At 40.0% G+C, this 8,902-nt stretch overlaps 1 long non-coding RNA gene across 1 annotated transcript; it reads left to right on the forward strand.

The window, feature by feature from the left end:
- The first annotated feature begins 2,762 nt into the window (after positions 1–2,762).
- On the forward strand, positions 2,763–5,113 carry LOC115179586 (uncharacterized). The gene is made up of 2 exons (XR_003872964.1): positions 2,763–2,795; positions 4,038–5,113. It is a non-coding gene; the product is annotated as an uncharacterized LOC115179586 (long non-coding RNA).
- The last annotated feature ends 3,789 nt before the right edge of the window (positions 5,114–8,902 follow it).

Raw genomic sequence — 8,902 nt, forward strand, 5'->3', positions numbered from 1 at the left:
CATGTTCCTCTTTATAGAATATTAGTTCAACAGTATTGTGGAGCTCCTGCACCTAAATATAAACAGTACCGGCACCTATTTCAGTCCAAGTCCAGCACTGAATTAGATAATTGAACAAGAAGAAATGTAATATATTTTTAGAGAATAAAGAAAGTGCCAGAACTGTCAAGACTAACTTTTGTCTGTTTCTAATTGTTACTACAGGACGACTAGATTTAGGTCTGAGGCCGGTTACACCAATAGTGAGGACAAACCTAGCCTACCTCTCTCATTCCAGACTATGTCCAAACCTACATTCAGTCACTGGGTCCTGATTGTGACATTGGAGCCCAGTTTGCACTGCAGGATCCAGAGATGGCATCAGTGAAGCTGGAAGACTGCAGTCAAACACTGGAGCTGAATGTCAACATTAAAGATGAAGAAGAGGAGGAGAAGATTGGGAAATCTGTTTCTCATGGTAAGAGCAGGTTCTAACTAAGTTTGTTGTTCATTCCAACTTCCTACTGTGCGTGAAAAGTTGCAGTATAACTGTTTCATGATGAACTGTTTCAATGAGAAGGTAGATGTTATTTCATTCTACTCAGACTTACATGGTTTGACACCAGTTTTGCCAGCATTTGTTTTATTCACTGGGTTATCTGGAGTGATCAGAGTGTAGACTAAAGAAGTGAAGTAGACAAACTGCCAGTGTTTTGAAGTTCTATGAAATGAGTCTGTGTAGTTACTAACCCTTGTGATAGTGAGTGGAGGATGATATGAAATGAGTCGGTGTAGTTACTAATCCTTGTGATAGTGAGTGGAGGCTCATATGGCTCAGTTATGACTTTTACCCACTTTTAGAATAGTTTTATTCCCTTTTGTATTGTACAGTCTACTGATATGAATACATATGTCACCCGGTACAGCCAGAAGAGGACTGGCCACCCCTTTGGGCCTGGTTCCTCTCTGTGTTTCTTCCTAGCTTCCTGCCTTCTAGGGAGTTTTTCCTAGCCACTGTGCTTCCACATCTGCATTGCTTGCTCATTGGTGTGTTAGGCTGGGTTTCTGAAAAGCATTTTGTCACAACTGCTGATGTAAAAAGGGTTTATAAAATAAATTTGATTGACATTGACAGTACCAGTCAAAGGTTTGAACACCTACTTATTCCAGGGTTTTCTTTATTTTTACTATTTTCTACATTGTAATATAAGTGAAAACAAACTTTAAGTAACACATATGTAATCATGTCGTAACCAAAAAAGTGAGATTCTTCAGAGTAGTGTCGTGTCTTTGGGCACCATTAACTGAAGACATGTTTATCAAAATAACTCCCTGTTATTATTATTACGCGATTAAACTGATTAATCGTTTAACTGTAATTAACTAGGAGATCGGGGCACCAAGGAAAATATTCAGATTACAAAGTTATAATTTTCCTAATATAACTTTCCTATATTATAACATTATATATATTATAGTATACTATAGGCCGATTATCTTCTGGTTTAAATGGTGTATTTTACCTCGCGTCAGTCTCAATCCAAACGTCGTAAATTGTTGTATCTGCACGAATCCAGTCTTTACTAAAATCATCCATACATCAACTGTCTTAAAATCATTTATTTACTAAACAACGTAATTCACAGAAAACATACGAACAGTAATTATCGTCACAAAGAATTGGTAGAGTAATGTGCCCTAGTGGGATAAACCGGCTTGTTAAACCAACAAGGGCGGGTCAGCTGAGAAGACCCTACAGAGTTGATAAATATTAACAATTGATATGCTAATCCTTTGCACATGAACGCTCACTCATTCGGGAACAACTGCAATCAATATATATTTATGCTCAGTGTGTCGTCGGGATCCTTGTTGGAGAGTTTTTGTCCGCGTTCTCTCTCTCTCGGTTAGAATGGGTCTTTCAAAGCGACATTCATTAATGTCGTTATAGAATGGATGTTTCGTCGGTCTTCGCGTTCGATGATATCAAATTTCTAGCTGCAGACTATTAATTAATATCAAAGGCTTATTATTATTATTCTGTCGGTATCGATAGTCTAAAGTTTAACCACGTGGTATGGTTAAAGTTCAGTAGAGGGATGCATGGTCAAACCTATTGGCCAACTCGTAATGGAGTGGAGGCCTGGTCTAAAGAAAGTAACCCTGGGTGGGGGTTTTATTCGGAATGACAGAAAAAGGCTGTCTCATGACGCCAGGTCTTGTCTGTGTCCCTGGGGGCATGCCGATGACTGAGTTAAGCTTTGAACAGAAATACAATTCTATCACATTAACATCAGTACATAGCCTCTAAACATATTCCAAATAGCTTTAATCTTATTAAATCATTGTATACAACCATTTAGATGCAAGTCCCATAGCTGAGGCTATTATATAAACCTTAGTATGGTAATATGGCACTATTGTCTCTAATGAGTATCACAAAATTGTATCAAGCGGACCAGTTCGTAGCTGGATTCTTCACCGATCTTTTATACCTTCTCCAGAACATAAATGTCGTTCGGTTCCCCAATTCTGTGCGTTGGAAGAATTTCCTTTGTCTCTCTATGAAACCCCCCTCTGTCTCAACTGGGCCATGCGGCAGGACATTCTCCTTTAGAATTTTACGACCCCTCTCACCACAGCAGTGTCAGAAGTATAGAGGTCGGGGGATGATGCATAGAAAAGGCCTGGTGCAGAGGGAGGGGGTTCAACTGTGTTCTCTGTTCCCAGAGAGAGGGCAACGTCATGACAGTAGCCACCCTTTGCCTTGATGACAGCTTTGCACACTCTTGCCATTCTCTCAACCAGCTTCATGAGTAAGTCACCTGGAATGCATTTCAAATAAAAGGTGTGCCTTGTTGAAAGTTAATTTGTGGAATTTCTTTCCTTCTTAATGCGTTTTAGCCAATCAGTTGTATTGTGACAAGGTAGGGGTGGTATACAGAAGATAGCCCTATTTGAAAAAAGAGCAAGGCCATATTATGTCAAGAACAGCTCAAATAAGCAAAGAGAAATGACAGTCCATTACTTTAAGACATGAAGGTCAATCAATGCGGAACATTTTATAGAACTTTGAAAGTTTCTTGAAGCGCAGTTGCAAGAACCATCAAGCACTATAATGAAACTGACTCTCACAAGGACTGCCACAGGAAAGGAAGACCCAGAGTTACCTCTGCTGCAGAGGAGAAGTTCATTAGAGTTACCAGCCTTAGAAATTTCATCCCAAATAAATGCTTCACAGAGTTCAAGTAACAGACACATCTCAACATCAACTGTTCAGAGGAGACTGCGTGAATCAGGCCTTCATGGTCGACTTGATGCAAATAAACCGCTACTAAAGGATACCAATAAGAAGAAGAGATTTGCTTGGGCCAAGAAACACGAGCAATGGACATTAGACCGGGGGAAATCTGTAATTTGGTACGATTAGTCCAAATTTCAGATTTTTGGTTCCAACTGCTGTGTCTTTGTGAGACGCAGAGTAGGTGAATGGATGATCTCTGCATGTGTGGTTCCTACCGTGAAGCATGGAGGTGTGACGGTGGGGTGCTTTGCTGGTAACACTCAGTGATTTATTTAGAATTCAAGGCACACTTAACCAGCATGGCTACCACATCAGTCTGCAGCAATATAACATCCCATCTGGTATGGGCTTAGTGGGACTCATTTGTTTTTCAACAGGACAATGACCCAAAACACCCCTCCAGGCTGTGTAAGGGCTATTTGAATGAGAGTGATGAGTGCTGCATCAGATGACCTGGCCTCCACAATCCCCCGACCTCAACCCAATTGAGATGGTTTGGGATGAGTTGGACTGCAGAGTGAAGGAAAAGCAGCTACTTTGAAGAATCTAAAATATATTTTGATTTGTTTTAACGCTTTTGGTAACTACATGATTCCATATGTGTTATTTCATAGTTTTGATGTCGTCACTTATTCTACAATGTAGAAAATAGTAAAAATAAAGAAAAACCCTTGAATGAGTAAGTTTGTCCAAACATTGGACTGGTACTGTATATCACACCAACTGACTAGTTCTTCTGATGTTGTTCACACAGGAAACCATGTTGACACATTCTCTACATCCAGAGAGCAACAGCAGGAAGATCATAGAGCTAAGAGGTCTCATCACTGCCCACATTGTGAGGAGATTTTCCCATTTCTATCAAAGCTGAAAATACACCTAAAAATACACACAGGAGAGAATCTGTATTCCTGTACTGACTGTGGGAAGAGATTCACAACATTAAAGGTTCTGATCATTCATCAGAGAGTGCATGAACGGATACACACAGGAGAAAGGCCTTACTTCTGCTCTGACTGTGGAAAGAGTTTCTCTCTACTGAGCAACTTAAAACGTCATGAATGCATACATACAGGAGAGAAGCCTTACTTATGCTCTGACTGTGTAAAATGCTTCACAACATCAACTGAGCTAAAACGTCATCAAAGAACACACACAGGAGAGAAGCCTTACTCCTGCTCTGACTGTGGAAAGAGTTTCTCTCAACTGAGCAACTTAAAAGCACATGTACGTATACATACAGGAGAGAATCCTTACTCCTGTTCTGACTGGGAAGAGTTTCTCTCTACTGAGCAACTTAAAATCACATGAACGTATGCATATAGGAGAGAAGCCTTACTTATGCTCTGACTGTGTAAAATCCTTCACAACATCAACTGAGCTAAATCGTCATCAGAGAACACACACAGGAGAGAAGCCTTACTCCTGTTCTGACTGTGGAAAGAGTTTTTCTCGACTAAGCACCTTAAAAAGACACCAAGGTAAACATAAAGGACCACTGATCTGACTGTGGAAAATGTTTTAAAACAACAGCTGAGCTAAAAGGTCATCAGAGACACACATAGAAGAGAAGCCTTACATCTGCTCTGACTGTGCATCAAGTTTCTCTCTTCTGTGCCCCTTAAAATGACTTGAATGTGTACACACAGGAGAGAAGCCTTATCACTGCACTGACTGTGAGAAGAGATTCTACAGATTGAGCCATTTAAAAAGACACCAACGTATACATAAAGGAGAGAAGCCTCATCAGTTCTCTCAGACCAGCTAAGATTAGACACTCCACTTAATTCTCATGTCATTAAATAATTGGCAACGTTGAATTGGATCAAATGAAGAAAGCGTAGAACACTATTGTAATCCTATAGTTTCTCACTGTGAGAGAACTGTGCAGAGGAAAAGGAGCGTTATAGTATGTTAGCTTCCTCTTTACTTCGCTAATCAGTATGCACCTTGTCAGTTTTGGTGTGTTTTGTTAGCTTCTACTGTAAAGATATTGAGATGACCTTGGATTTGCCCTTAGGGTTGAATATCCTCTGTGAGGCATCTCACAATGGAGTTGTTGACTGGGTGGTACTGCTTCTCTCTGCAGTTTTCTATGGGAAAGAGCTGATAGACACAACATGTACAGAGTGTACAAAACATGAAGGATGCCTGCTCTTTCCATGACATAGACTGACCAGGTGAACCCAGGTGAAAGCTATAATCCTTAATGATGTAGTTTTTATTATGGATTTATTATGGATCCTCATTAGCTTTCAGCAGAAAACAAGAGTCTGCAGTTGCAGTGGGCTAAGGAATTAGCCTCTCTAGGGTAGGTGGGACGAAATCGTCCCACCTAGTCAACAGCCAGTTGAATCCCGTGGCGCGTTATTCAAATACCTTAGAAATGCTATTACTTCAATTTCTCAAACATATGACTATTTTACGCCATTTTAAAGACAAGACTCTCGTTAATCTAACCACACTGTCCGATTTCAAAAAGGCTTTACAACGAAAGCAAAACATTAGATTATGTCAGCAGAGTACCCAGCCAGAAATAATCAGACACCCATTTTTCAAGCTAGCATATAATGTCACATAAACCCAAACCACAGCTAAATGCAGCACTAACCTTTGATGATCTTCATCAGATGACAATCCTAGGACATTATGTTATACAATACATGCATGTTTTGTTCAATCAAGTTCATATTTATATCAAAAACCAGCTTTTTACATTAGCATGTGACGTTCAGAACTAGCATACCCCCCGCAAACTTCCGGTGAATTTACTAAATTACTCACGATAAACGTTCACAAAAAACATAACAATTATTTTAAGAATTATAGATACAGAACTCCTTTATGCAATCGCTATGTCCGATTTTAAAATAGCTTTTCGGTGAAAGCACATTTTGCAATATTCTGAGTAGATAGCCCAGCCATTACGGGCTAGCTATTTAGACACCCACCAAGTTTAGCCCTCACCAAACTCAGATTTACTATAAGAAAAATGTGATTACCTTTGCTGTTCTTCGTCAGAATGCACTCCCAGGACTTCTACTTCAATAACAAATGTTGGTTTGGTTCAAAATAGTCCATAGTTATATCCAAATAGCGGCATTTTGTTCGTGCGTTCAAGGCACTATCCGAAAGGGTAAAGAAGGGTGACGCGCACGACGCGTTTCGTGACAAAAAAATTCTAAATATTCCATTACCGTACTTCGAAGCATGTCAACCGCTGTTTAAAATCAATTTTTATGCAATTTTTCTCGTAAAAAAGCGATAATATTCCGACCGGGAAATCGTGTTTTAGTACAAAGAGAGAGAAAATAAAACATGGAGTCGACTCGTGCATGCGCCTCAGTCTGATGGTCCTCTGATAGACCACTTACAAAAGGCGCTAATGTTTTTCAGCCAGTGGCTGGAATTACATCATTCAGCTTTTTCCCGGTTTCTGAGAGCCTATGGGAGCCGTAGGAAGTGTCACGTTACAGCAAAGATCCTAAGTTTTCAATAAACAGAGCCAAGAAGCCCAAGGAATGGTCAGAGAGGGCACTTCCTGTACAGAATCTTCTCAGGTTTTTGCCTGCCATATGAGTTCTGTTATACTCACAGACACCATTCAAACAGTTTTAGAAACTTTTGGGTGTTTTCTATCCAAAGCCAATAATTATATGCATATTCTAGTTTCTGGGCAGTAGTAATAACCAGATTAAATCGGGTACGTTTTTTATCCGGCCGTGTAAATACTGCCCCCTAGCCCTAAGAGGTTAAAAGACTGGACGCTGGAGAATTTGAAAAACATTGCCTGGTCTGATGAATCCCGGTTCCTGCTGTTTCACACTAATGTGAGGACTAGGGTATGGAGGAAATCATGAGTACATCCATCATGCCTCTTGTCATCTTTGCAGGCTGGTGGTGATGGTGTGGAGTTTGCTTTCAGGGCACACACTGGGCCCCTTGATAGAAGTGGAACAAAGTTTGAATACCACAGGATATCTAAACATCATTGCCAATCAGGTGCCTCCCTTCACGGCAGCAGTGGATCCATCTGCAAATAGATTTTTCAGCAGGATTATGCCCCATGCCACAAGGCTTGTCCAGGAATGGTTCAAAGAACATTACAGTGAATTCAGCTTACTGCAGTGGCCTGCCGAGTCACCAGATCTCAATCCAATTGTGCATCTGTGGGAGGAGATGGAACAAGCTATTCGGAGTAGAGATCCACTCCCAGCCGACTTGACACAATTGTGGGAAGAATTGGGCCAGAATCCCTGTTGAACGCTCTCAACACCTTGGACAGTCCGTGCCCTGCCGAATTGAGGCTTATTCTGAGGACAAAGGGGGGATGCAACTCAATATTAGGAAGGTGTTTCTAATGTTTTGTACACAGTGTATATCAGATAAAGATGGTGTGATGATCATTTTAGCGTTAGTTTGGGTGGATTATTTTCTGTTACTCAACTTGTGTTTAATGATAAACAGTCTATGAATCTACTTGTGTTTATTAAATTGTATTTTAATAGTAGATTCATTATTTTAGTCATTGATGATGGATGTATTTGAATGACTGTGTTGAAGTTAATTGATCTGGCGGCAGGTAGTTTTACAGACGTGTTTAATACGTCTTATTTATACACTTTTGTAATATTTATGAAAGGCGTATTGTTATATTTGGTAGCACTTATTTGTTTTTCTTTTGTCTCCAACCCCTTTCGATGTGTGGAACGGATGTGGGTGGGGCTAGGTCTACATAAGGGTCCTATTTTCAGAAAATTCACAAAAGCTCTGACGAAGGCCGTGAGGCCGATGCGTAACCTTATTAAATATCAGTGATACTATCAAGAGCAGTGTGCGGTTTCCTTTTTCCTTCATCTTGTTCAACTGTTGCCATGCACCTGCAAAAAATGTTGCTCATATGCTCAGAATTTTATATAAAGGTGGTATAAAAGGTGTTATATCTGGAGTTTAATAAAGGTGTTATATAAAGGTGGTATAAAAGGTGTTATAGGTGGAGTTTAATAAAGGTGTTATATAAAGGTGGTATAAAAGGTATATAAAGGTGGTATAAGAGGAAGATTCCTGGAGTGGCTTGTATTTGTGTATTTATCAGGGATCCCCATTAGTTACTCTTCCTGGGATCCAAACACACTAAAGCATCAACATGACATATAAAACAACAGATGAAACAGTGAACTATGTTTGTACTGAATGAGCTAAAGATAAAACAGTACATCATATGACATCCCTACACCACCACATCTCCACAACACAAAATGTTCAATACCACCATACAACAATATCACAATGTGTGCTTATGCATGTGTCTGTACCTTTGTGTGTGTCTCTTCACAGTCCCCATTGTTCCATAAGGTGGTATTTTTACCTGCTTTTTAAATCTGATTCTACTGCTGGCATCAGTTACTTGATATGGAATAGAGTTCCATGTAGTCATGGCTCTATGTAGTACTGTGCGCCTCCCATAGTCTGTTCTGGACTTGGGGATTGTGAAGAGACCTCCGGTGGCATGTCTTGTGGGGTATTCATGGGTTTCCAAGCTGTGTGCTAGTATTTTAAACAGACAGCTCGGTACATTCTGCTTGTCAACAGCTCTTAAAAAAACAAGTAATGATGAAG

Source organism: Salmo trutta, chromosome 39, assembly GCF_901001165.1.
Source record: "Salmo trutta chromosome 39, fSalTru1.1, whole genome shotgun sequence".
Taxonomy (NCBI): domain Eukaryota; kingdom Metazoa; phylum Chordata; class Actinopteri; order Salmoniformes; family Salmonidae; genus Salmo; species Salmo trutta.